This window comes from Gorilla gorilla, chromosome 12 (assembly GCF_029281585.2).
Source record: "Gorilla gorilla gorilla isolate KB3781 chromosome 12, NHGRI_mGorGor1-v2.1_pri, whole genome shotgun sequence".
Taxonomy (NCBI): Eukaryota; Metazoa; Chordata; class Mammalia; order Primates; family Hominidae; genus Gorilla; species Gorilla gorilla.
This window is the reverse complement of record NC_073236.2, coordinates 95,587,943-95,613,667: the sequence shown is the minus strand read 5'-3', so window position 1 is coordinate 95,613,667 and position 25,725 is coordinate 95,587,943. Positions and strand designations below refer to the sequence as shown.

Sequence of the window (25,725 nt, the reverse complement as noted above, 5' to 3'; positions counted from 1 at the left end):
TAAATTGATGTAACCACATTGGAAAACTGCCATGAGTAGCTATTAAGTCTGAACTTTTGACTTAGCAATTTCATTCCTAGGTATTTACTTAATAGGGCATATATATGGTGTACTAAAAGATATATTCATGAATGACCATAGCAGTATCATTCATTATAGCCCCAAACTGGAAACAGTCCAAGTATTTATAGATAATAGAATGGATGCATATATCATACTGTATTCATAAAATGGAATACAATGTAGGAATAGAAATTAATGTACTGTTACCCACTTAAATGCAAGCAAATCTCACATGAATAAAAGAAGTTGAACACAAAAGTATCCATAATGCATGATTCCATTTATTTATTTATATATATATTTATTTATTTTTTAATGAATGCTTCATAAATTTGCATGTCATTCTTGCACAGGGGCCATGCTACTCTTCTCTGTATACATGATTCCATTTATATAAAGTTTGTAAACAGGCAAATCTATGATATTAAAAATCAAGAAGGTGATTTCCTTTGGGGAAGAAGGAGAGAATAGCTATTGGGAGGGGGCAGAAGGGGAGTTCTGGGGTGCCAGTCATGACCAATTTCATGCCTCGTTGGTGGTTACATGGTGTGTACACTTTGTGATAATTCATTGAGCTTTATACACTTATGATTTGTGCACTTTTTGGTATCCATTTTATACTTCAATAGAAAAAAATAGTTTCTAAAGGGAAAACAAAAACCAGAACCATCTTAAAACCCCTGCTATAAGAAGACAAAGATGAAATATGAGTACAGAAACAACACTGGTTTTGAGTCAGTGTTGTATCCTTGCTAGATTAATGACATTAAACTTGATCAGTGTCACTGATCACTTGATCATACTTGATGTCGCTGAGCCTCAGTTTCTTCATTTATGAAATAGGAATGATATCACAATACTTTCTTAGAGGACTATTGTGAAGGTCAAATGAGAGAATGTGTACAAATGCGCTTTGAAAACTAAAATATTTGTTTATGAGTAGTCATGACAAAAAAATCTAAAACAAACATCACATATAATAATACATATATTAAATGACAAAAAATTCAAGGCCATTTTTCCTTCACAATTTGTTCTCTCAAGAAATCATCTATCCCAAGCACAGCTGCTTTTTTTTTTTTTTTTTGCTTTTTTTTTTGTTTTGAGACAGGATCTCTCTGTGTCACCTAGGCTGGAGTGTGGTGGCACTATCACAGCTTACTGCAACTTCCACCTCCCGAGCTCAAGTGATCCTCCCACCTCAGCCTTCTGAGTAGCTGGGACTGTAAGTGTGCACCACCACATCTGGCTAATTTTTTATTTTTTTAGAGGTAGGATCTCCCAATCTTGCCTAGGCTGGTCTCGAACTTCTGGGCTCAAGCTATCCTCTCGCATTGGCTTTCCAAAGGGCCGGGATTACAGGCATGAGCCACCACACTCAGCCCTCACACCTGCATTTTTAAAAAGAAAAGAAATAATCTAACATCCAATTAAGAATCAGGTAACAAAGGCCTCCCATACTATTTAATCCTCATGAGTCACCAACAGATGTACTGTATAGCCATGCAGATATGTGCGTCTACAGATAAATTTAGAAGCTTTTCATGGCCATGAAATAGTGGCATCTTGATACAACTGACTTGTCTCAGTGGACAAGTGTAGGAAGCCTTTTTCTTACTTTTAATCTGGATGTCTCAGTTACAACTATTTTGGTTGCAAATAACGGAAATCAACTCGAGCTAATTTAAGCAAAAAAAGAATGTGGAGATATCTCACAAAACTCAAGGGCTTCTGGAATCAGAAACTCTCAGCCTTGAAGAATCCAGGCAGAGCTGGCTCCTTTTTCTCAGCCCTACCCCTTTAAGTCTCTCTGCTTCATTCTTCTCTCACAACTAACTGGCTCTCTCTCCTTCCCTGGGCACAGAATGGGGAAAGGTGGCCTGAAAGCTCTCTGAGTTGACAGCATTTCCTCTCAAAAGACAAGCTTAGCCTGATGGACATTTTCTTGGTCTCAAATCAAGTTTCCCAGGAAAAAAAAAAAACAGTTTGGCCTGACTTACGAAGAGTGACCACTGTGGTCTGGTCAAATGACCAGACCTCCAGTGTCATTTAGTACCAATGTGTCTGTTGGAGACCTATCCCACTGGTCAGTGGGTAAAATTCTCAGAGGAAGGGGGTTATGATCTGGGAATACACCCACAAAAGTTTTTTCTCTAGACTTTAACTGTAGTAGTTGCATCGATCAAGTTGCCTGCATTCTGTGTCTTTTCTGTACTTTGAGGGTTGTTTCCACAACCCTTAAAGCCTATCAGATGGCAAAGGCCTTGCTATCCAGGTGATAGCTGATTGGGCCAGGGATTAATATGTAACCCATTATAGGCCAATTATATTTTTTCTGCCAGAAATTTGGAAATGGGATGTGAAGGCTGGGTCAGTTACCCATGGGTCTTGGGTAAGGTAGAAAGTGGATGCTGGAGTAGCCATGCTGATACACATACAGAGGAGAGAAACCAGCCTCCATCTATGCGTGAGGCAGAAGCAGCTGGACAGAGAAATGGAGAGAAGAGAGACTATGTCAGCTTTTAGAAAAAGAGACTGGTTTCTGACCTCCCAATTCCCAGTTGCAGAGACATGCAGTCTTAATCACCAACCTGTAGTTGGGTTCTATGAAATCCTCCTGTCTGTTTATTATAGATGCCTATGTAGCTAAACCAACTTAATTAGATTTATGCTCACTGTAACCAGAGGATCTGAATGAATTTGAAAACATTAATGCCTAGTAAGAGTCCTTTCTTTTTTTTTTTTTAGATGGAGCCTTGCTCTGTCGCCCAGGCTGGTGTACAGTGGTGCAATCTCAGCTCACTGCAACCTCCACCTCCCTGGTTCAAGCAATTCCCCTGCCTCAGCCTCCCGAGTAGCTGGGATTACAGGTGCACGTCACCATGCCTGGCTAATTTTTTTGTATTTTTAGCAGAGACGGGGTTTCACCATGTTGGCCAGACTGGTCTCGAACTCCTGACCTCAGGCAATCCGCCCGCCCGCCTTAGCCTCCCAAAGTGCTGGGATTACAGGCATGAGCCACCGTGTCTGGACTAGTGAGAGTCCTTTCTACCCCACACAGAAATGAAGTCATTTGCTTTGAGCTCTAGCCATAGTTGTACAAAAGCAATTGCACTTTCTGGATTTTCCCATAAATAATCAACAAGATATGAATGGGTGCCTACCATGTTTAGCATAAAAAGCCATAACAGAAATATGATACATGGTCCTAGCCTCTGGGACTACAGTCTAGTTGAGAATAGACTACATAACATACCTAATACAATTAGAGACTAGCACAAAACAGTATATACTTAAGTATAAAATTGCACAGCACAAAAACATTACTACTTTAGCTCAGGAAAGAGAGAGGAGATCCTGTAATCTGTTGTGATCAGCAGAGATGATAGAGGAGGGAGAGGGGGGCTATAGTGAGCAAACTAGCAGGATTGCAGAAGGTGGTTCAGGTTGTTAATTGGTAGGAAATTTGCTTAAAAATATTTCTCTTATGTCTGATTACTAGCTTCTAGTTGGTGTTGAGTTCTGTTGAAGTGTTGGGAAATTATAGGACACATTGCTTTAATTTAAGTTGTTCTTTTCTATAATCTTATAGCATTTTCTATCCAATATACTTTCACTCACTTCAGCTTGAGATACAGAGATTAGGTTTCCCGGGGCCATTCAGCTGTTTGTCCCTATTGAGAAAGTATTTTGCAAAAAATCTAGCAATCATGTCTAATACTTTATGTTGGTTATTCTATATTGTCCTGAATGATGGTGATTAATAGCAAACAAACCATAATACAGTTGCCCAAATATGAACAAATGTGCATATTCATGTAGCAACTGAAATTCACAAAAGTGCTTAACTTTATAATATAATCACCCCACAGTAAGTAAATAAAAGTAACACTGCAAAGTTATTGTAAAAGAAAATTGTTTCAGTGGTTGTATGTAATCTTCTAAAGCACACAAAGAAACATGTCCAGGAGAAAGTAACAAAAATATAAATACATGCTTTTATGACTTATGAAATTATTATACTTATAAAATTGACCTATAAAATTATGAACAATGACCTTTTTTGGTGTATATCCTTGCTATAAATTGTATGAATTTGGTATTACAAAATCACCAAAATAGTTGTCCTTCGTGGATAGACATAACTATGATAGAGTTTGAAAATTATACTAAATTTATTGTTTTTTTTTTTTTTTCGAGACAGACTCTTGCTCTGTCACCCAGGCTGGAGTGCAGTGGCACGATATTGGCTCACTGCAACCTCCGCCTCCCAGGTTCAAGCGATTCTCATGCCTCAGCCTCACAAGTAGCTGGGATTACAGGTGTGCACCACCATGCCCAGCTAATTTTTTGTAGTTTTAGTGGAAACAGGGTTTCACCATGTTGGCTAGGCCGGTCTCGGCCTCCTGACCTCAGGCAATCTGCCCGCCTCAGCCTCCCTCCCAAAGTACTGGGATTACATGCATGAGCCACTGCGCCCATCCCAGTTTATTGATAGACAATTGAGTTCCAAAATAATACAATGAAAAACAAGCTTTGGCATATGGCTTTCTCCCTCTAGCTATTTACTGGGTCAAATTTAACCTTAAGATATAGTGATAAATATAAATCTACGTAGAGAATTTTCTCACCTAGTGTATCCATTTTGCATCCTTTTCTAAATAGTACTCTGAAAATAATCATTTTTTAATTTTGATTTTAAGTTTGGGATACATGTGAAGGTTTGTTACATAGCTAAACATGTCAAGGGGGTTTGTTGTACATATTATTACATCACCCAAGTATGAAGCCCAGTACTCAATAGTTATCTTTTCTGAAGAATTTTTTTTTTTTTTTGTCTGTTTTTAGGCAGAGTCTCGCTCTTGTTGCCCAGGCTGGAGTGCAATGCCATGATCTCGGCTCACCGCAACCTCTGCCTCCCACGTTCAAGTGATTCTCCTGCCTCAGCCTCCCAAGTAGCTGGGATTACAGGTGTGCGCCACCATGCCTGGCTAATTTTGTATTTTTAGTAGAGACGGGGTTTCGCCACGTTGGCCAGGCTGGTTTCAAACCCCTGACCTCAGGTAATCCGCCTGCCTTGGCCTTCCAAAGTGCTGGGATTATAGACATGGCCACCATGCCCAGCCAGAATTTTTCTTTTTTTTTGAGTCAGGATTACGCTTTGAGATTTAGACTAGAGTGCAGTGGTGCAAGCATAGCTCACTGTAACCTCAAACTCCCAGACTCAAGCAATCCTCCTGCCTCAGCCCCCAGAGTGGCTGTGACTACAGGTGCGCATCATCATACTTGGCTAATTTTTAAGTTTTTTGTAGAGACTGGGTCTCGTTGTGTGGCCCAGGCTGGTCTCAAACTCCTGGGCTCAAGTGATCCCCCATCCTTGGCCTCCCAAAGGACTAGGATTACAGGCATGAGCCACTATGCCCAGCCTGAAAAGAATTATTCTTTTTTTCTTTTTTTGAGATGGAGTTTCACTCTTGTCGCCCAGGCTGGGGTGCAATGGCACGATCTCAGCTCACTGCAACCTCAGCCTTCCAGATTCAAGCGATTCTCCTGCCTCTGCCTCCCCAGTAGCGGGGATTACAGGCACCCGCTACCATGCCTGGCTAATTTTTGTATTTTTTAGTAAAGATGAGGTTTCACCATGTTGGCCAGGCTAGTCTTGAACTCCTGACTTCAGGTGATCCACCCACCTTGGCTTCCCAAAGTGCTGGGATTATAGGCATGAGCCACTGCACCTGGCCAAGAATTATTCTTTTAATCTTTAATGTCTTATTTTATCTTTCCACTTCAAAGATAATGAGGGCAATTTCAAGGCATTAGCCGGACAATTTTTTTTTTTTTTTTGAGACGGAGTCTCACTCTGTCGCCAGGCTGGAGTGCAGTGGCATGATCTCGGCTCACTGCAACCTCCGCCTCCCAGGTTCAAGCAATTCTCCTGCCTCAGCCTCCTGAGTAGCTGGGACTATAGCAGTGTGTCACCATGCCCAGCTAATTTTTGTATTTTTAGTAGGGATGGGGTTTCACCATGTTGGCCAGGATGGTCTTGATCTGTTGACCTTGTGATCTGCCCACCTTGGCCTCCCAAAGTGCTGGGATTATAAGTGTGAGCCACTGTGCCCACCCTAGCTGGACGACTTTATTTTGGTTTTGCCACTAACAGTAATTCTGTTAGTGGAGAGAATGAAAAAGTTGGAAGGAAACATTGATAAAACTGGCTAGATATGGGGAATTATATAGGAGGCTGAATGGGGAAACTGTTATGTCTTGACAGAGGTAATAAACTAGAGTGAGCTTTGGGAAGAGAAATTTTGGTTTAGGGTGTATGTATCAGTCAGGATGCTTTTGGTTGCAAGTAACAGAAAATTCAACCAAAAATGCTGGGCACAGTGGCTCACACCTGTAATCCCAGCACTTTGGGAGGCTGAGGTAGGCTGATCACTTGAGGTCAAGAGTTCAAGACCAGCCTGGCCAACATGGTGAAACCCATCTCTACTGAAAATACAAAAATTAGCTAGGCATGGTCCCAGCTACTCAGGAGGCTGAGATAGAAGAATTGCTTGAACCCGGGAGACAGAGGTTGCAGTGAGTGGAGATTGCACCACTGCATTCCAGCCTGGGCGACAGAGGGAGACCCTGTTTAAAAAACAAAAAGAAAAGAAAGTTCAACCAAAAGAGGCACATAAAATAAGGAAAATTACTATCACACTTAATGAGAAATTCAAGAGTAGAGTGGTTCCAAGGTTGTTTAATTCAATAGCTTCACAATGTCATCAATGGTTAAGGTCCTTTCCACATTTTCACTCTTTCATGCATAGTGACTTGCTCTTTGTCCTCTAGTTTGGTCCCTTCATGGTCACAAATGGCTGTCATAGCTCCAAGCATCACATCCTTACAAAATAATAATAATAATATAGCTAAAATTTGCACAGTACTTTTGATAAGCAAAAGACTGCTCTAAGTACTTTACATATATTAATTCTTTTGGTCCTCACAGCAACCCTATGAGTTGGTTCTATTATCCTATTTTACAGATGAGGAAACCGAGGTACAGGGATATTAAATAATTTGCCCAGAGTCACTAGGTAGTGATTGGCATAACTGAGATACACTGCAGGAATCTGGGTCCAAGAAAGGAAGAGTAGGTATCTTTTCTCATAGTCCTCATTCTTATGAGGACTATGAGGAACTATTCTTACGAGGATTATGAGGAACTATTCAGGATCCTCCACCTCCAGCATATTTCCTATCAAGTGTCATTAGCCTGACTTGCCTCACATGCACATTCCTAAACCAATTACCCGAAAGGGGGAATGATATTATCATAGATAGCTTAGACTGATTAAGATTAATCTCTGGGGCTGGGGAGCAGCTCAGTCTCCCCCAGAGCATACCTCAATTAAGTGAGGCTCTATAGCAGGATACAAGATCGATTTAGGGGGGCTGCCAAGAAGGCAACCAATAGGAGAGAAGTGCCAAGGGATGTTGAAATGGATAAATCCAGTAGGTAGCTGAGGACACATCAAGAGGATGGAGCTGGTGCTCCACACTTGGAGCTCAGATGCATTGAGGCAGTAGTTGAAGTCATGAGAATGGGACACATTTCCAAGGAAGATATCAAAATCAGCAGACTAAAAACTGAACCTTAAAAAAATTGGTGGGAGGGATGTTTGAAGCAATAAAACAAAATGTTCAGAATTGTTTAAGCTATGTGATAGGTACACAGGGTATATTATATAATACTACTCTCTCTAGTTTTGTGTGTGTCTGAAATTTGGAATAAAATGGTTTGAAAAAAACAAATTCAATCCCAGAGCCTTTGCAAACTCTCTCTCAATATGAAGGAGCCCCCGTCCTTGGTCCCCAACCTCTCGGTAGACTTGTAATTCAACCCTTGTAGAAGGTTTATATCTACCCCCATATTTTGGGACAAGTTCTGGTCCCAGGCGGGAAGACAATAAGAAGCCCTAGTGTGCCCTCTTACTGGCTTATTTTCCAGCCGTTTTTGCTGCTGGTTGGTTCTGGTAACTCAGCTGGGAGTCTCTTGCATCCTCTCCTGTAACCATTTCTATCTGGCCTCAGAGCCTGAACTTTTCAACCCTGATCTCCAATCTTCCTATGCCCAGGTCCTGATAAGTTACCTGCCTCCAGACCAGTTACCTAATTGCGAGGATCTCTGCTTACTTGCCAGAATTAGGCTTCTATGTAAAGGACATTAAATATGGGCCTTAATACAAAACCTTTTTCTTTTCTTTTCTTTTTTTTTTTGAGGCGGAGTTTCGCTCTTGTTGCCCAGGCTGGAGTGCAATGGCGCAGTCTCGGCTCACTGCATCCTCTGCCTCCCAGGTTCAAGCGATTCTCCTACCTCAGCCTCCTGAGTAGCTGGGGTTATAGGCACCTGCCACCACGCCCAGCTAATTTTTTGTATTTTTAGTAGAGATGGGGTTTCACTATGTTGGCCAGGCTGGTCTCAAACTCCTGGCCTCAGGTGATCCACCCGCCTCAGCCTCCCAAAGTGCTGGGATTACAGGCGTGAGCCACCCGGCCCAATATGAAACCTTTTAAACTAATTGCACTGAAGTCCTGCATGACTCTTTCACCAAGAATTTTCGATTTGCAGGTTTCCTACAACTATATCCCTGCATACTTGTCGAATAATAGACTTGTGATTTTACTCCTATGTTCATCTCCTTGACGTCTGCTCCAGTGTGAGTCCGCTGAGATTCCTTTTTTGTTTTTTTGAGATGGAGTCTCGCTCTGTCGTCCAGGCTGGAATGCAGCGGCGCAATCTCGGCTCACTGCAAGCTCCTCCTGGGTTCACGCCATTCTCCTGCCTCAGCCTCCTGAGTAGCTGGAACTACAGGCGCCCACCACCACACCCGGGTAATTTTTTGTGTTTTTAGTAGAGACGGGGTTTCACCATGTTAGCCAGGATGGTCTTGATCTCCTGACCTTGTGATCCGCCAGCCTCGGCCTACCAAAGGGCTGGGATTATAGGCGTGAGCCACCGCGCCCGGCCGTGCACAGTTTCACTAGCAGGAGAAAAAGAGCTTTCAGACAAGTAAACAGGAAGAGTTGCTGCAGATGTGGAACGAACATAAGGGAAAAGTAGCACAATGTTGCCTTTAGGTTTTTGAAGCATGAGCAAACCACCATATTGCATGAGCAAATGGCAATGCTATGATAAGGCAAAAGATGAAGAGTTGGCAGAAATGTATACTTTATTGTAAAAAGAAAAAAATAACCAAATGAATGAATAATATAAATGAATTTGGGCATAAATGCTAAACTGCTTACACAAATGGCTGTTATTAGAGTTTTCCACAGCCAAGCATATTTAAACATTTAGTAATGCTGCACCATTTATAGTTGGGCTCCATGTGAATAGTTTTCCTGATACCACCCACTGTGTTATAATCATGATCTCAATCATCTTATGTGTATGACACTCACTTTAAAACACAAAGGAGGATCTGGTTCTGAGGAAGCCAGTTTTGGCCTCCTAGGCTGTGGGGATTGCATGTAAGATGGTGATAGCTTGATCAACTTCCTCTCTAAGGAGGAAGCAGGGTTGGGGGACAGGCCCAGGCTTTAGGTCGTAGCACTGAGAAAAGGAAAAATGTCCAGCAAACTACTTGAGATCCTCCAAATGCAATTCAAGAAATACTTATTAAGCATCTATTGTGTATGATTTACAACAAAAGAAACGATGTCCTTGCTGAATTGGAGGTTACAGTCCACAGCAGGGGTACGACCTCCTCCATGCCTTTTTTTGGGCAAAGGGTCCCTTTGGTGAATCCTGTGGATTTCTTCTCAGAATAACATTTAAAAATACATAAAGCTCATTAAGATTATAAAGGAAAACCAATTATAATTAAAGACAGTTATCAAAGAAGTACATTTGTGATATGCTTCTTTTTTTTTTTTGAGACAGAGTCTCACTCTGTCACCCAGGCCGGAGTGCAATGGCATGGTCTCGGCTCACTGCAACCTCCGACTCCCAGGTTCAGGTGATTCTCCTGCCTCAGCCTCCCGAGTAGCTGGGACTACAGGCACATGCCTCCACACCTGGCTAATTTTTGTATTTAGTAGAGACAGGGTTTCACTAGGTTGGCCAGGCTGGTCTCAAACTCCTGACCTCGTGATCCACCCGCCTCAGCCTCCCAAAGTGCTGGGATTACAGGCATGAGCCACCACGCCCAGCCTATGCTTCTTTATTAATGCATGAAATAACAAGATCTAGTGATGAGTATAATAATTATAATAATTTCAAAAGAGTGGTGAGTATAAATGACATCTAAGGAGATTGTGATGCTTGGTAAAGACTGGGAATCTCTGCTCTAAGCAACTTGTGACCTCGCAGTTCCCTAATTGTTTGGCCTCCCTTGCAGCTAGGGTGATCATGTGATTTCCTCACCCAACTTTTTGTACATTACATTTAATATTGGTTTTATTTAAAACTATATATTGGGGAATGATTTGCATTACTAAGAGACTCTAAAGCTCTTCATGTGGCTCTGGAGAAAGATGTTACAATTCCTATTTTGCGGAACAAACCAAGGCTCAGATAGCTTAGTTACTAGCTCAAGTCACACAGCTAGTTTGTAGCAGAGCATGTTATGATGGTACTCAGGGTTTATAACACATTATGTTTATGATGGTAAACACCAGTTTTCAAAGTTGTGAATCTTGTTGGGCTTTCTTTAATGGTTTAGTATTTTAAGCAAATAAAGCATACAACAAAGTTAACCTTCAAATCTGTTCTGGGGTGTCTCCATACTTTTTTTTTTTTTTTGCTCTTGGTGATTGAAAGTATGAATGATATGGAATTATCAGCCCACCTAAATGACTGAGCTTTGTATTTGTTTTTGGGTCAACCAAGGGAAGGTGAGAAGGAAGTCAAGCAAGCCAAGAAACTGTTCTCATGCCTTTCTGTGGTTGCTTGTATTCACAGGACAAGGGTCCGTTAAGTGTCTTCAGTTTTTTATCCTTAGCATGGTTCCCATTTTAGAAGCTGAGGTCTCAGACTCCCTTCTGCTTACATAAGGGGTGTCAGGCAATGGAGTGTGATTAAAGAAAATTTAATTTTTTTATAAGTCACTTCAATAATACTTCCTGCAGACTGTATGATCTCACGCTGATAATAAAGGGGACAGTGGAAATGTGAGATATACATATGTTCTCCCAACATGCAAAAGTGAGGAAATTAATTTACTTTACATCTGCCTCCATTATCCTGTGCCAGAGGGTCTCAAACATTGATGCGCATAAAAATCATCTGCAGGCCGGGTGGCTCACGCCTGTAATCCCAGCACTTTGGGAGGCTGAGGCGGGAGGATCACTTGAGGTCAGGAGTTTGTGACCAGCCTGACCAACATGGTGAAACCCCGTCTCTACTAAAAATACAAAAATTAGCCAGGCGTGGTGGTGGGTGCCTGCAATCCCAGCTACTCGGGAGGCTGAGGCAGGACAATCACTTGAACCTGGGAGGCGGAGGTTGCAGTGAACCGAGATTGCACCACTGCACTCCAGCCTGGGCGTCAGAGTGAGACTCCGTCTCAAAAAAAAAAAAAAAAAAATCATCTGGGGAGCTATTTTAAAATTCACTTTTCTGAGCCTTGTCCCCAGAGTCCCTGATTTGTAGGCATGAGTGGACCTGGGAATCTCTATCCCAGAATCCCAGATGATTCAGATGCTGGTGGTCTATTCACCATGCTGTAAGAAACACCATTCTCACACAAACTTGATGAGTAGGTTTTAAAAATCTGAATTGCAGAGGCGGAGCCGCCACCCTGCCGCGACTTTCAGACTCCGACCATGGCCTCACGCTGGTGGCGGTGGGCTCGGCTCCCCCGGCCTTGCAGGGCCTCCAGGGCCGCGCGCCGCTGCCGGCGCCCGCGCTCAGGCTCATAGGCGGAAGGGATTTGGCTTGTCTCAGATACCCTATTTTAGTCTTGTGAAGCGCTTAACATCTGCCTGTCCAAATGTATACAGTATATCACGGTTTTATCACACAACCCCGGACAGTAAAACACACAGTGGTGAGAAATATACAGATCACCGATCCTTTCAAATTCGGTTGCAGAGACTTGAAAGGTCTGTATGAGGACATTAGAAAGGAACTGCTCATATCAACAACAGAACTTCAGGAAATGTCTGAGTACTGCTTTGATGGAAAAGGAAAAGCCTTTCGACCAATTATTGGGGTGCTAATGGCCCGAGCATGTAATATCCATCATAACAACTCCCGATCCGATGTCCAATTTTCACAAGCTGATTGCTGAGAAGGTTCTAGGCGGCGTCTGTTAAAAAGCATTGCTATCTGTTAATTTGACATGTGCAAGCCAGCTAGCGCGCCATAGCCTTAATTGCAGAATGATCCACATTGCTAGTCTGGTTCACGATGACGTTATTGACGATACAAGTTCTCGAAGAGGAAAACACACAGTTAATAAGATCTGGGGTGAAAAGAAGATACGGTTTTTTGGTTTTTTGAAATCTCTCTTACCGAATCACATGCTTTTTGGACCGCGTTTGCTTTTCAGATTTGTCTTATTAAAAAGTGAAATATGCTCGCTCAAAAAACAAAAAAACCCGAATTGCAATTAAGTCTTTGTTTCTGCCGTCCTTATGATGGCCTGGACAATTGTCCTGTTACTAAATTTGCCCTTTTCAATAAAACATTGACAGCCCCTAACCTGAATAGCACTCTGTTGGGTCTAAGCTTAAATTGTCTGCCCAAACCAATTTACACCAAAGAAGGAAATAGGTTTAAGTTCTTTTAGGACATTCGGATTAAAAAAATATATATATATATATATCCTAAGGTAAGTATTAGAATACCTCTATTACACTTTTGTTTCTCGTTTGGAGAATTAACATGGCAGCATCGTCTAATTTGATAGCTGGAGGAGTCGTGTCCACTTTCCCCATCGGCCTGTTAAACCCCTATCATTCATTCTTGACTCATCCTGTGTCTTTGTGAAGCCTTTCTTGGTAAACCTATCCACAAGGAAGAACCTTTATGTCGTCACCAGCCCTTGTGCATGTTTCACTTGTAGTACCTATCATCTTGTACTGCGATTGCCTAACTTATTTTTGTATCTCCAGTTCTACATACAGTACCTGGCAAACAGCAGGCGCTCAATAACTGCGAAATGAACAAGTCCATGTCAAGAGACTAGGCTGGGAGTTTTAATATCAATGCCGACTGAGAAACAAAATACGGAAATGTCAAGGGCTGGTATAAAAATAATCTCTAATAGCACAAAATCCTCCTGAAGGGAAGACCTGTCCCACTTTCTCACGTTGCTTTCCAGGTTCTTCCGACACCCCAATTTCCCGCCCACTCTTCTCCCTCCGGGGTACAGGTCAGGCAGGTATCCCAGCTCGGCGGCTCTGATAGGTCGGCGATGATTTCATTGTTAGGGAACATCCGGGCCTTTCCCCTCCCCGCAACACCTCCCCAGAGCCCGGCCTTCCCAGTTTCCCACTCTCGCGTGCGCCCCACCCGCGACTGAAGCAAAACAACCGCCTCTCCCCTGCCCACTTCTTGTCCTCGTCTGAGCCATCCCTTCCCGTCTCCACGCCGAAGAGAGGCGTTTAGATCCTCCAATGAGGGCCTAGGAGGACTTTCTTAGCCAATCAGTAGCCAAGCCCCTGCAATTCCGGGTGGGACCAGGCGTCCACACCTATAGCTGGACTGCTCGTTGGTCCCTTATGGCGCTTCTTTTACGCAAGGCTTAGAGGTCAAATACAAGGGGGCACGGTCCTCACAGAACGGAAAGGATCCGTACAGACTCTCCGGGTTTGACCGTTTTGTAGGACGAACCAATCGCTTTCCAGATACTTCCCCGCCTTTTGCGCGTTCATTTGAAAAAAGCCGGTGTGACGGACTTGGAAATTGGCTCAGTGACTGACCCGCAAGAAAGCCAGTGACTGGGGGTTCGGACCACGATTTGGACCAATAAGAAAAGACAATCGCTGGGGCCGGGGCTTTGCTAGGAGGAGCGCAGGTGGGCGTTATTTGATTGACGGAGGGCTCTACTTATGGTTGGTAGCGGGGGCTGGTCCCTGGCGTTCGGGAGGTAGGACCTAGCGGAGGCGGGGCCGAATAAAGTAAATGGTAATAAAGGGTTGGGTCTCACTTAGTGGGCGGTGTTTGATGGACAGCTGACCTTGCCAATTGAAAGTAGCCACTGATGCCCAATGGGAAATTAGAAACCCAGAGGCGGGGCCGGGTGGGCGGGGTAAACTTAGTACGGAGGTGCCGAGGGAGCAGCACGGGGAGGGGGAGCGGTGATTGACAAGACTCCCAGCAAACCGGGGGCCGTGAGAGGGCGCGCGGCATCCCAGTGGGTGGCAGCTGGAGGCGGGGCTCCCTGAGGGGCGGGGAAGGACTAGGGTGCGGGGAGGGGGTTGCAGAAGGAGCCGAGCGGCTTCTGCTCAATGGCGGAAAAGCCGCCGGTGCTCTGACGGCCTCGTTCCCCTAGCAGTTGCGGGGGAGTTTCCTGCCCGCGCGGCTGGAGTCTCTGGTTCTCAGGGTTCGGTGGTTGGAAGATGCTCCAGAGAGACCAGGCTGCGGCGGAGGAGGTGGCGGCGGCCGAATCGGCAACGGCGCTAGGGTGGAGAGAAGGCGGCAGCGGCGGCGGCGGCGGCGTGAGGGGCCGGGCGGTGTAAACAGCCCCGGAGGCGGCGGAGGCGGCGGTCGAGACCCCGAGCGGGAAGCGGCGGCTGAGTCAGGGTCGCGCCTCCGTTGGAAACTTGAGCTGAGTACCGCGGCGGGCGCGAGCGAGGCGCCCTAGACATCTTCTCCCTCCCTTGCCTCAGGTAAGGCCGCCCGGCGCCCCGCCGGAGGGGAGGCGGCTGACCGGCCGCGCCGCCGAGGCCCCGGGCCCTGGGCCGGTTTTCGCGGTGCTGCCGAGCCGCGGCCGGGGCCTCTGTCCTTCCGAATCCTCGCTGCTTTCCCTGCTGCTGCGGAGCCTAGGCAGGGGAACGCCGGGCCTGGCTCTCGGGTATAGGCCCCTTCCCCGGCCGCCGCCTCCGCTGGGCTGAGGTCTGGGGAGGCGCAGGGAGAGAATGGGAGTTTGCTGGAACGCCTGGAAGCCGACTGATTCTCTTTTCCCTCCGCTTCAGTCTGCAAGCATCTCTTTCACACGAAAGCACTGGGGCTACCCCAAGCCTTGGGCGCTTCTCTTCCTGGTGCATGCCCTGTTTGAAAACACTATCTTTTCCCATTCGTTTCCTCATCAGCTTCTGCCCTACTCTGCGCTCCACTTCACTTCCTTGTTAAATCGTCTTTCTCTGCTGTCTGTGCGTTCTACCCTCGCCTTCCCTCCTTAGTGGCTTTAAATTGTGTGTTTCTCTTTTTTTCGTACCCCGGCATCTCTTGCCTGTCTTCCCTAGCACCATCCTTTTCGGATGTCATTCCTAACAGTGAAGTTCTTAATTGAAACTGCCACTTATTGTCAGTACCCCAAATCTACCGGAGCCCCATTAAGAGTATAGACTGACTAGCCATATGTGGTAAATCAGTTTTTTATAGTTTAAGCCTAACAACCTTAGAAAAATTGTATTATTAAACGTAAAGTGTGAAAATAACACCGAAAATAATTTTTTAAATGAAGGACTCAGTGAGTGTTGGAAATAGTTATTTCTTAATTTTTTAGAATTGCATGACCTCTCATGTTAGATTTAGCAGATCTGGGACGTTTGCCCATCTTATTCGGCAAAAAAAAGTGCTTCTTAGGCGTTTGATAGCAGCCCAAATTCATCAATATTCAGTTTCTTCTAAGAACAACTTGAAAACTTTTTTAAAAAGAGACATTAATAACTGGGAAGTTGTTTTGATAGTCACAGTTAAAGAGCTTTTAAAATAGGCTCCACATGTTTAATGTATCAAAATAAAGTTGGCAGGCATGTTGTAAAAGGATTATTTAGGAATTTGAGTAGTCTTAGTGTTATGTAGCTATTTTAGGAAAAACATTCTTTTTCTGTTAACAAACGTTTACAACTACGGTGATGTGAGAATTACTGAGGCTTATTGTGGGATTAACACAGGAACTGTCTTTATTTGAGCTACTGCATGGATGAAGAAGTGGTAAATTGTTCAGAGTAGACAGTGTTAAGTCACAGTATGTTCTAGGAGATGGAGAAACATGCCATGGACACTGAATGTTAATAGATGTTATTTCATTTACTTTCTCTGTTGTGCAATAGCAAAGTTCCTATTGTTGGCCTACTTTTAAATGGAGCATTTCTAAGTAAATAGTGAGACAAGTTATTCTAATTATTATGATAGTCTTTTCCAAGTGTACAGGCCTTTTAAAAATATAGTTGAAGTAATGGTAATTTTTTAAGGAAATGTTTTTGTAGGTCTGCCAAATGGACAGTGTGTTGTTCTAATCGAAATTTTAAAATTAAGTATTTAGAACAGAATATTTTAGTCCACACATTTTCAGGGATAATCTTTATTTTGTGCTTCTTCTCTCAATGCCTTCTTTGTCTTTTTTTTGTCTTAATGGTTGTTGTGTTTTCGTCTCTTCATTTGTTTTTGCTCTCATGAAGTCTTATAACAGTTTCTGCAGTGGTTCTTTTTGTTGCTGTATATTAGCACGCAGTAGTATTTTTATTTGAGCTTTCATACTCTAAGATTTCCCCAGTTTCTAGTACATTATCCTCTGGATTTGTCGAAGTGATTGTTCTCTTTGAAGTGACCAGCAGAGCTTTCAACACCGTTTTCTTACCCTGGGTGTCTGATTTCTGTGAAGACTCTAGGAATAGGTGAAAGGCCTTTCAATTTAGTCATGTCAGTAAATACTGTTTTATGTTAGTAATTCACCTAATTACTAAATTCCTTAAGATTACATCATCTGAAGGAATAGTGTAGTGTCCAAGTAACTGTGCTTCTAAGAACAGCTGATTGACAGGTTGACAGGGTCAGAAAAAGTGGCTCTTGTTGAAAGTTATCTTTTCTATAACAAACATTTTTTATGGAATCTTTTGAATTAAAATATGATGCTGATTATGTCTTGGCAGTCTTGGAAGCGTAGAATTGGCCATGGTATCACTTAGTGATTGTGGTGATTCATTAAAAAGAGGCTATATAGGCCAGGTGCGGTGGCTCATGCCTGTAATCCCAGCACTTTGGGAGGCTGAGGCGTGTGGATCGCTTGAAGTTAGGAGTTCATGACCAGCCTGGCCAACATGGTGAAACACCATCTCTACTGAAAATACAAAAATTAGCCAGGTGTGGTGGCGCGTGCTTGTAATCCCAGCTACTCAGGAGGCTGAGGCAGGAGAATCACTTGAATCCAGGAGGTGGAGGTTGCAGTGAGCCGAGATTGTGCCACTGCACTCTAGCTTGGGTGCCAGAGTAAGACTCTGTCGCAAAAAAAAAAAAAAAAAAAAAAAAAAAGCTGTATTTCATGAATATTTTTATATGTAACTATTTTAAAGTATTTTGTGACATTACCTAGCATAGAAAGTAGTTAAGTAGTATAATTCTAACTCTCGCTTTTAAAAATGCAACATACAGTATTTTATATTTTCTGTGAAATATGCCTTTCACAATTCACTGATTTTAGTAAAAATTAGCAAACAAATAACTGGTGGCATCAGAATAATAAAAGTTTGTTTAATCCAAAATTATAATAGCAAAATTTATTCAAGTAATAGCATAAAATGTGAAATCATGATTATGGTAAGATAATTTTTGGGAGTATGATATTCCTGGATTTTCAGTTATTCTTCACATTGTACCTGATTTCTTTTTGTTTTTCCCTTGCTGAATTAATTTCAGAATTGGAATGAAATGGAATACTGCTATTATATTAGCAGCTTTAAAGTTTTATTGTAAAATGTATCTTATATTAGCAGAATTGATGGTTAAGTGTACTGACATTTCACTATCCTATACTCAAACATTGATGGTAAAATAGAGTTTTGGGAACTATTTAATTTTTGTAGTTTGTAGTTGGCTGTCATAAAATTTGCAGAATGACAGAACTTATCATCAGCTTCCAGTGGCTGATCTAACAAGAACAGGTGAAGAAAAAGGTACATGAGCTTCATAATGTGTATTTTTTCTTTGTTTTTGTTGGTGTTTACTTACATCAATACATTGAGTTGAAAAATGGGTTTTCATCTTTTGGACTAATTTAAGTATGCTAAAGCCATTTTAGAATCTTTACAAGTAAAATGTTTCTAGACCGGGCACAGTGGCTCACTCCTGTCCCAACATTTTGGGAGGCTGAGGCAGATGGATTGTTTGAGACCAGCCTGGGCAACATAGCAAGACCCTGTCTCTACAAAAAATAAAGTTAGCTGGGCGTGGTGGTGTGTGCACCTGTAGTTAGCTGCTTGGGAGGCTGAGGTGGGAGGATCGCTTGAGCCAGGGAGGTCAAAGCTGCAGCGAGCTGTGATTGCACCAGTTTGCTCCAGCCTGGATGACAGAGTGAAACCACGCCTCTATTTTTTAAAAAATTCTGATGTGACTTAATCTCTTTGTGTCCGTTTGATTTAAGATGATTGACACTTTTGAACATTTCCATCCATATTCCTTTTCTTAAAGACTACCTAGAAGACTAACAAGTGTGGCCAGGCGCGGTGGCTCACACCCATAATCCCAGCACTTTGGGAAGCCAAGGCAGGCAGATCACTTGAGAACAGCCTGGCCTGGCCTGGCCAACGTGGTAAAACCCAGTCCCTACTAAAAATACAGAAATTAGCCAGGTGTACTGGCCGGCCAAAAAAGACTAACAGACCAGATACTTGAATCAGCGTTATGGTGAAAAGAACCCTTTACTAAATTCTTGATGATGTTACAAAATTTTCCAAAAGTGTAATCTATATAGTGTATTTATTTCTCAGAGTATTTAAAGATTTTGAGATTTAGTTTTTAGTAACATATAACATCCTAGGAAACATAAATACTGTACTATAACTTATATACTTTTTTTCTTTTTAGTTTTCTTTTTTCATTTCTTTTTTGCCCCTCGAGATCTCATACTTCGTAGTTTTCCTTCAAATTACAGGGTGCTTTATTTCTCCCCTTTGGTTTAACTTTAATAACAACCATAAACACTTTACTTCTGAGTTAATGGTAAAACCATGACACAGAAGAGTGCTTAAATACATTTTTTTCTTTTTGTTTTACTATAACTAATCACATCTACAATATCTTGTCATTGCTTGGCATAGCATATACCTTTTATAATAATACTCTTCATGGCCGGGCACAGTGGCTCATGCCTGTAATCCCAGTACTTTGGGAGCCCGAGGTTGGTGAATCACTTGAGGTCAGGAGTTCGAGACTAGCCTGGCCAACATGATGAAACCCTGTCTTTACCAAAAAATACAAAAATTAGCTGGGTGTGGTGGCACATGCCTGTAGTCCCAGCTACCCCGGAGGCTGTGGTGGAGAATTGCTTGTACCCGAGAGGTGAAGGTTGTAGTAAGCCAAGATCACGCCACTGCACTCCAGCCTGGGCGACAGAGTGAGACCCTGTCTTGAAACAAAAATAATATAATACTCTTTGTAATAACTTGTTTAACCTCAAGAACCTTGTAGCTTAATCAATTGTAGTATTTTACTTTGTTAGTTCATATATTATACGTTTGACATGGTTTATAACATTTAAAACACGCTTTACTAATTTAAAACTTTTGATTTATCACACAGTTTAATATTAACTTGCTAAATATAAAATGGATTCAAAGTTTTCTCTTGGAGAATGTTTAAGTATCATCAGTATTCTATTTTTTAGCTTTAAATTGATTCATTTCTTGAAAATTAAAAATCTTAAAGTTTAGAAACGTAACACTTCTTGGAAAATTGTTTTGCATCCTCTTGAACAAAAGAAGATCCAGTTAAATCCGATCTCCTACTTAGAGGAGACAGACAAACTTTGGAAGCCATGTATTGACTATTAAGGAACTTGTCTTTCTCTTAGAGATGGTGCCAATTACTGGTAGTGATATAGGGAGGATAAGACCTGTCTCTAGGATTGCTGTGATTATTGTCTACGTAGAATGGCCTTCACTTCAGAATCAGTTGTGAATGAAAAGTACATTTGTGTGCTAGAAATAGGAAAAAACCTTGTCTTTTATAGAAAACTTTTAAAATGCAGTTATGTTATCAGGTAGATTCAAACGTATAATATACAAGAAAATAAAACAAATGAATAAGTGTTGTTTGCCTGAGAAGAAGCAGTTTTGATAAACAATATGTAGAGTAATTTGTATTTGTAAGAGTTTGAAGGCTTGCGAAGCGCTTTTAAGCTTGAGAGTAATGTCAACTCATTTTTAAATCTAATCGCATTTTATTTTCTTGATTGTAGGTATCAAGAGCACTCCCCTCATTGAAAAGGGCTGGTTACTAGATGTTCTTATGAGTAGGAGAATCTAGAAGTGTCAGTATGGGTGTTTAACCTATTTGGGCAGTGTTTTTCTTTTTCCTTGTTCTGACTAAAGCATTTATCTCTGAGGTGGGGAAATGGCATTATCTGTTGAACACAGGTGGCCCTTCTTAGTCCCTTAAAAAGAGGACATGACTGGGCCTGGTGGCTCACGCCTATAATCCTAGCACTTTGGGAGGCCAAGGTGGGCGGATTGTCTGAGCTCAGGAGTTCGAGACCAGCCTGGCAACACGGTGAAACCCCATCTCTACTAAAATACAGAAAATTAGCTGGGTGTGGCGGCATGTGCCTGTAATCCTAGCTACTCAGGAGGCTGAGACAGGAGAATCGCTTGAACCCAGGAGGTGGAGGTTCAACCTAGCTGAAATTGCGCCACTGCATTCCAGCCTGGGCAAAAGTGAGACTCCATCTCAAAAAAAAAAAGTGGGGGTGGGGGAACATAATTAATTCAAAGCACTCCAAATGTTAAGATTATATAGGAGATTTCGTTGAGCTTTGGGAGGCTTTCTGCTTTTATTTACTCTGAGCTACCAACCCACTGAGAAGTAAAGAATTCAGAACAGTCTAATAGTATTTAGTCTGTAACCCTCCAGCCAATTCTTATGTTCACTGAGTGCCTTCTGTGTGCAAAGGCCCCCATTTCATGCCAGTATCTGAACAAAACAGACAAAATCCCAAATCCTTGTCGTTGACGATCTTGCTTTCTGTTAACCAGCAACTCCCAGTTTACATTACAGCTGAACTCCTTATGTGGCTGGCTTAAAAACTTGAGTGGAAAATTTGTGGTGTGTGTGTTTTGTACACTAAACTTAAAAGCTGTGATTAGAGCTTTACTATTTTTAACAAAAGGAAAGGAAGAGGTTTTCTGTAATTGGATAAAAACTAGACTGAAAAGAGGAAAGAGGAAATATTGTTGTGCCTTAGAGAAAGACATTGGTTTAAGATTTTTTTTTTTTTTTTTTTTTTTGAGACGGAGTCTCACTCTGTCACCCAGGCTGGAGTGCAGTGGCATGATCTCGGCTCACTGCAACCTCCGCCTCCCAGGTTCAGGCAATTCTCCTGCCTCAGCCTCCCGAGTAGCTGGGATCACAGGCATGCACCACCATACCTGGCTAATTTTTGTACTTTTAGTAGAGATGGGGTTTCACTATGTTGGTCATGCTGGTCTCGAACTCCTGACCTCGTGATCCACCTGCCTCGGCCTCCCCAAGTGCTGGGATTACAGGCGTGAGTCACCATGCCCTGCCTGGTTTAAGATTAAAAGATGACCCAAAGAGAGAAAAAGAGATCCCTGCATTAGACGGACATGAGGGAAATTTGGGGCCTTCAGGTGTTTCCATTTACTGTACAACCTTGGATAGATGAGTTCCTGGAAAGGAGGATGGGAGTAAAGGTGGAACAATAGGAGAAGGGTGAAGAGGATTTTTTAAGTCTGGGATTTAAATAGTTGGGATATACCTATAAAATATGTGTTGTTATTTATGTTTAAAAAGTTTTCTGTTCTTACGTGAGTATAGCTGAAGGATTAGTGGTTGACCAGTAGTGCCTGGTACTGATTTGTAATGGCTACTTTTGTGCTCTTAGCAAAGATGGCTAATGGAGCCAATTTGTCTCTTGGTTTATTGTGCACAACTGGGTCTATATATTTATCACTGCTTCTCCTTCCATAGCTTTGCTGTATTACTTAACGTCGTGCCTTTGTTTTTTCTGCATATGAGATTGGCATATTGCAGTTAGATGTGTGAAGCAGGTGCTTAATTTTTGCTTTCTGTTCTTTCTGTTGCTTTCCTATTGAACCAGTTTGGTAAAGAGGCCTCTTCTTCAGTTTATACAAACATTGCAAACTTAAGCATAAAAGATCTTTCATCTTTTTGTTCTTATTTTAATGCTTGGTGGTCTTGTGCTTTCATTTATGAGTCAGTTTCATTTGATCTTCATTGCTAAAGTGAATCAAGATTGATTTTTTAAATTTTAAAGCAAATCAACCAACTTGCATTTATTTCAGTGCCTCAATATAAAAATGAATGTTCTATTTATGACTTAAGATTCCTCATTTATTATGCCCAAATATGCCTTCAGATTACTAGTATATTTGTGTGTGGGGGTGTATGTGTATTTTTATTATGTATTTATTTATTTTTTGAGACGAAGTCTTGTTCTGTCACCCAGGCTGTGATGCAGTGGTGCAATCTCGGCTCATTGCAGCCTCCACCTCCCAGTTCAAGCGATTCTCCTGCCTCAGCCTCCCAAGTAGCTGGGATTACAGGCCTGCGGCACCACGCCCAGCTAATTTTGTATTTTTCGTAGAGACGGGGTTTCACCATGTTGGCCAAGCTGGTCTCAAACTCCTGACCTCAGGTGATCTGCCCGCCTCAGCCTTCCAAAGTGCTGGGATTACAGGCATGAGCCACCGTGCCCGGCCTAGTTTCATTTTTAATGTATTTTTGTAATTCTGTTACTTTATCAAAATGCTGATATGCAAGAGAACTTGAATTTTTGGAATATATTAAATTTAGTACTGTAATTCAGACCAGATTCATTAAGTTGTTCAACATTTGGCCATCTATCTTAGATTTAAAAATAACCAAAAACAACCTTACTTGAATTTAAAAAAATTATCTCTTGTAACTGGTTTTGTTTATATAATCTAACATTTTATTAAATCTTTGGTGGTTGCTAGTCCTAAACTTAAGGAAATTGAGTTTGTTTCTATTCAGCTGTTCTGGAGTGTTTGGAATTGCAATGTGAAAGTGAAATAACTTTTTTTTTTTTTTTTGAGACGGAGTTTTGCTCTTGTTGCCCAGGCTGGAGTGCAATGGCGCAATCTTGGCGCACCACAACCTCCACCTCCCAGGTTCAAGCAATTCTCTTACCTCAGCCTCCTGAGTAGCTGGGATCATAGGCATGTGCCACCATGCCCGGCTAATTTTTTGTATTTTTAGTAGAGGCAGGGTTTCTCCATGTTGATCAGGCTGGTCTCTAACTCCCGACCTTAGGTGATCCGCCCTCCTCAGCCTCCCAAAGTGCTGGAATTACAGGAGTGAGCCTCCGTGCCTGGCCATGAAATAACTTTTAGCTTAATATGTAAAATATATGTAGTCGTTTTCAGTTATGCCCCTCCCACCCTCCTTTTTTATAAACTCTAACTGTAGTTTGTAAGGGCAGGTTTGGAAAGATTAGTGATGATATTGACTTGCATTATTGTTCTTACTCTACATCTTGGATCTTCTTCCCAGTGACATAGGTTTATATTTAAGTTTAGGTTACACTTCAGTGTGCTTTTGCTTTGAGTTGCTTTTTCTGCCTATGTCTTTGCTTAATTGATTTTTAAGTACAGGGTGGCCACCAAGTTTGTATACACAGGTGGATATGCAGTAATTGTATATTGGTGTTGTATTACAGAACATGAAAATAATATCTATGTTGGCCAGGGGCAGTGGCTCACCCCTGTAATCCCAGCACTTTGAGAGGCTGAGGTGGGCAGATCACGGAGTCAGGAGTTCGAGACCATCCTGGCCAGCATGGTGAAACCCCGTTTCTACTAAAAATACAAAAATTAGCTGGGCATGGTGGTTTGCACCTGTAATCCCAGCTACTCGGGAGGCTGAGGCAGAATTGCTTGAACCCAGGAGGCGGAGGTTGCAGTGAGCCAAGATTGCACCACTGCACTCCAGCCTGGCAACAGAGCGAGACTCCATCTCAAAAAAAAAAAAAAAAAAAAAAAAATCTGTGTTTTCAGACCTTATGACCACCCTACAGAGGGCAGTTCATGTAGCTGAGTCTTTTTGTTCAGGTTTATATTGCCAAATTATGGAGTAAAGTATAAGGCATATTTGAATATAAAGGAGTAGTGATAATTATAGAGAACCGTCTGGAATCACATTGAACCTATGTTTTTAGGAGGACTGAAAGCAATCTCAAGGTAAAAATGAGTTTGATATTCAGTTGGTTGTCAGATACTTTGGCTAAAAAAAGTTCGGGAGATGCTAGACAGCAGTTGTTTCAGTGGTGTATTTGAAAGATGGTTAGAAAGGTTGTCCATATGGTAATGATATTGGTATTATTGTTTCTCAAATGTGGATGAGGTATCTTCTCAACAGATTTAGATAAATATTTCTGAATTGTTGCTACTCTGTGCTTGCAGGTAATGCTGTTGTAGGATGCTTATCACTGTTTATAAGTGTATAAAGTGTAAGAAGCCTTTATACTTAGAGTGGGTTATATTTCTGGAAAAAGGACGACAGTGATTGGGAACATTGACTCCAAAGTCATAGTCTTGGATTTGAATCCCTGCTTCACCACATAGACAGTTTACCTACCCTAGGGTAGGTTACTTAATGTTTCTAAACTTCAGTTTTCTCATTTGTAAAGTGAGAGAGTTCATAAGATTGTTGGGTTGGGATAATCTATGTAAAGCTTTTAGCATAGAGATTGGCACATTGTAATGGGTAACCTTTATTCAGTGCTTTCTATTGCTGTTACTAGTATTAATACTGCTACTATTATACTACTAAATGATATATGGTAAGTTGAAAGAGTACTGAAACTTGGGAACAGAAGACCCTGTTTGTGGTTCCCACTCAACCTTTTAATGGTTCTGTGGCATGTGTACTTACTCTTTCTAGGATTTAGTAGCCTTAACCTTCAATCTTAACATTTTTATCAGAGTTAAGGGAGAGGCCTGGACTGTGTAATATCTTGAGGTTCTTTTGACTCTAAAATCAGGAGTCCTGTTCTAAGATTCTCATTTTCTACCAGAGCATGAGCCACATAAGGGCAGTAACTGTTAGTTTTGTATGCTGATTTATCCACGTATCTGTATTGTGTTCTACAAATATTAGCTGAATAAATGAGTAAATGAGCTAAATAGCATCTTCTAAGGAGAGGAAAGGAGTGGTGCAGAGGTCTCCAACCTTTTTGGCACCGGGGACCGGTTTCATGGAAGACAGTTTTTTCCATGGATGGTGTGGGGGTTTCAGGATGATTCAAGCACGTTACATTTATTGTGCCCTTTATTTCTATTATTACATTGTAATATATAATGAAATAATTAACACAATTTACCATAATGTAGAATCAGTGGAAGCCCTGACCTTGTTTTCCTGCAACTAGATGGTCCCATCTGAGGGTAATAGGAGACAATGACTGATCATCAGGCATTAGATTCTTATAAGGAGTGCACAACCTAGACCCCTTGCATGTGCATTTCACAGTAAGGTTTGCACTCCTGTAAGAATCTAATGCCGCT

General features: G+C 42.0%; 1 protein-coding gene and 1 non-coding gene across 6 annotated transcripts in view; one reads left to right on the top strand and one right to left on the bottom strand.

Annotated features, from left to right (window-relative positions):
* Positions 1-371: 371 nt before the first annotated feature.
* LOC115933604 (U6 spliceosomal RNA) lies at positions 372-478 on the bottom strand. The gene has a single exon (XR_004069474.1). It is a non-coding gene; the product is annotated as a U6 spliceosomal RNA (small nuclear RNA).
* Positions 479-14,318: 13,840 nt separating this feature from the next.
* The window catches only part of PPM1B (protein phosphatase, Mg2+/Mn2+ dependent 1B), a 79,791-nt gene continuing 68,384 nt past the window's right edge, over positions 14,319-25,725 (top strand). Inside the window, exon 1 of one of the 5 annotated variants that reach the window (XM_004029156.4) lies at positions 14,319-14,889. The gene's annotated coding sequence lies outside the window, so the exon portion shown is untranslated. The remainder of the gene's footprint in view (positions 14,890-25,725) is intronic. The other 4 variants (XM_004029158.4, XM_055377810.2, XM_055377809.2 and 1 more) reach the window with 4 other exon arrangements.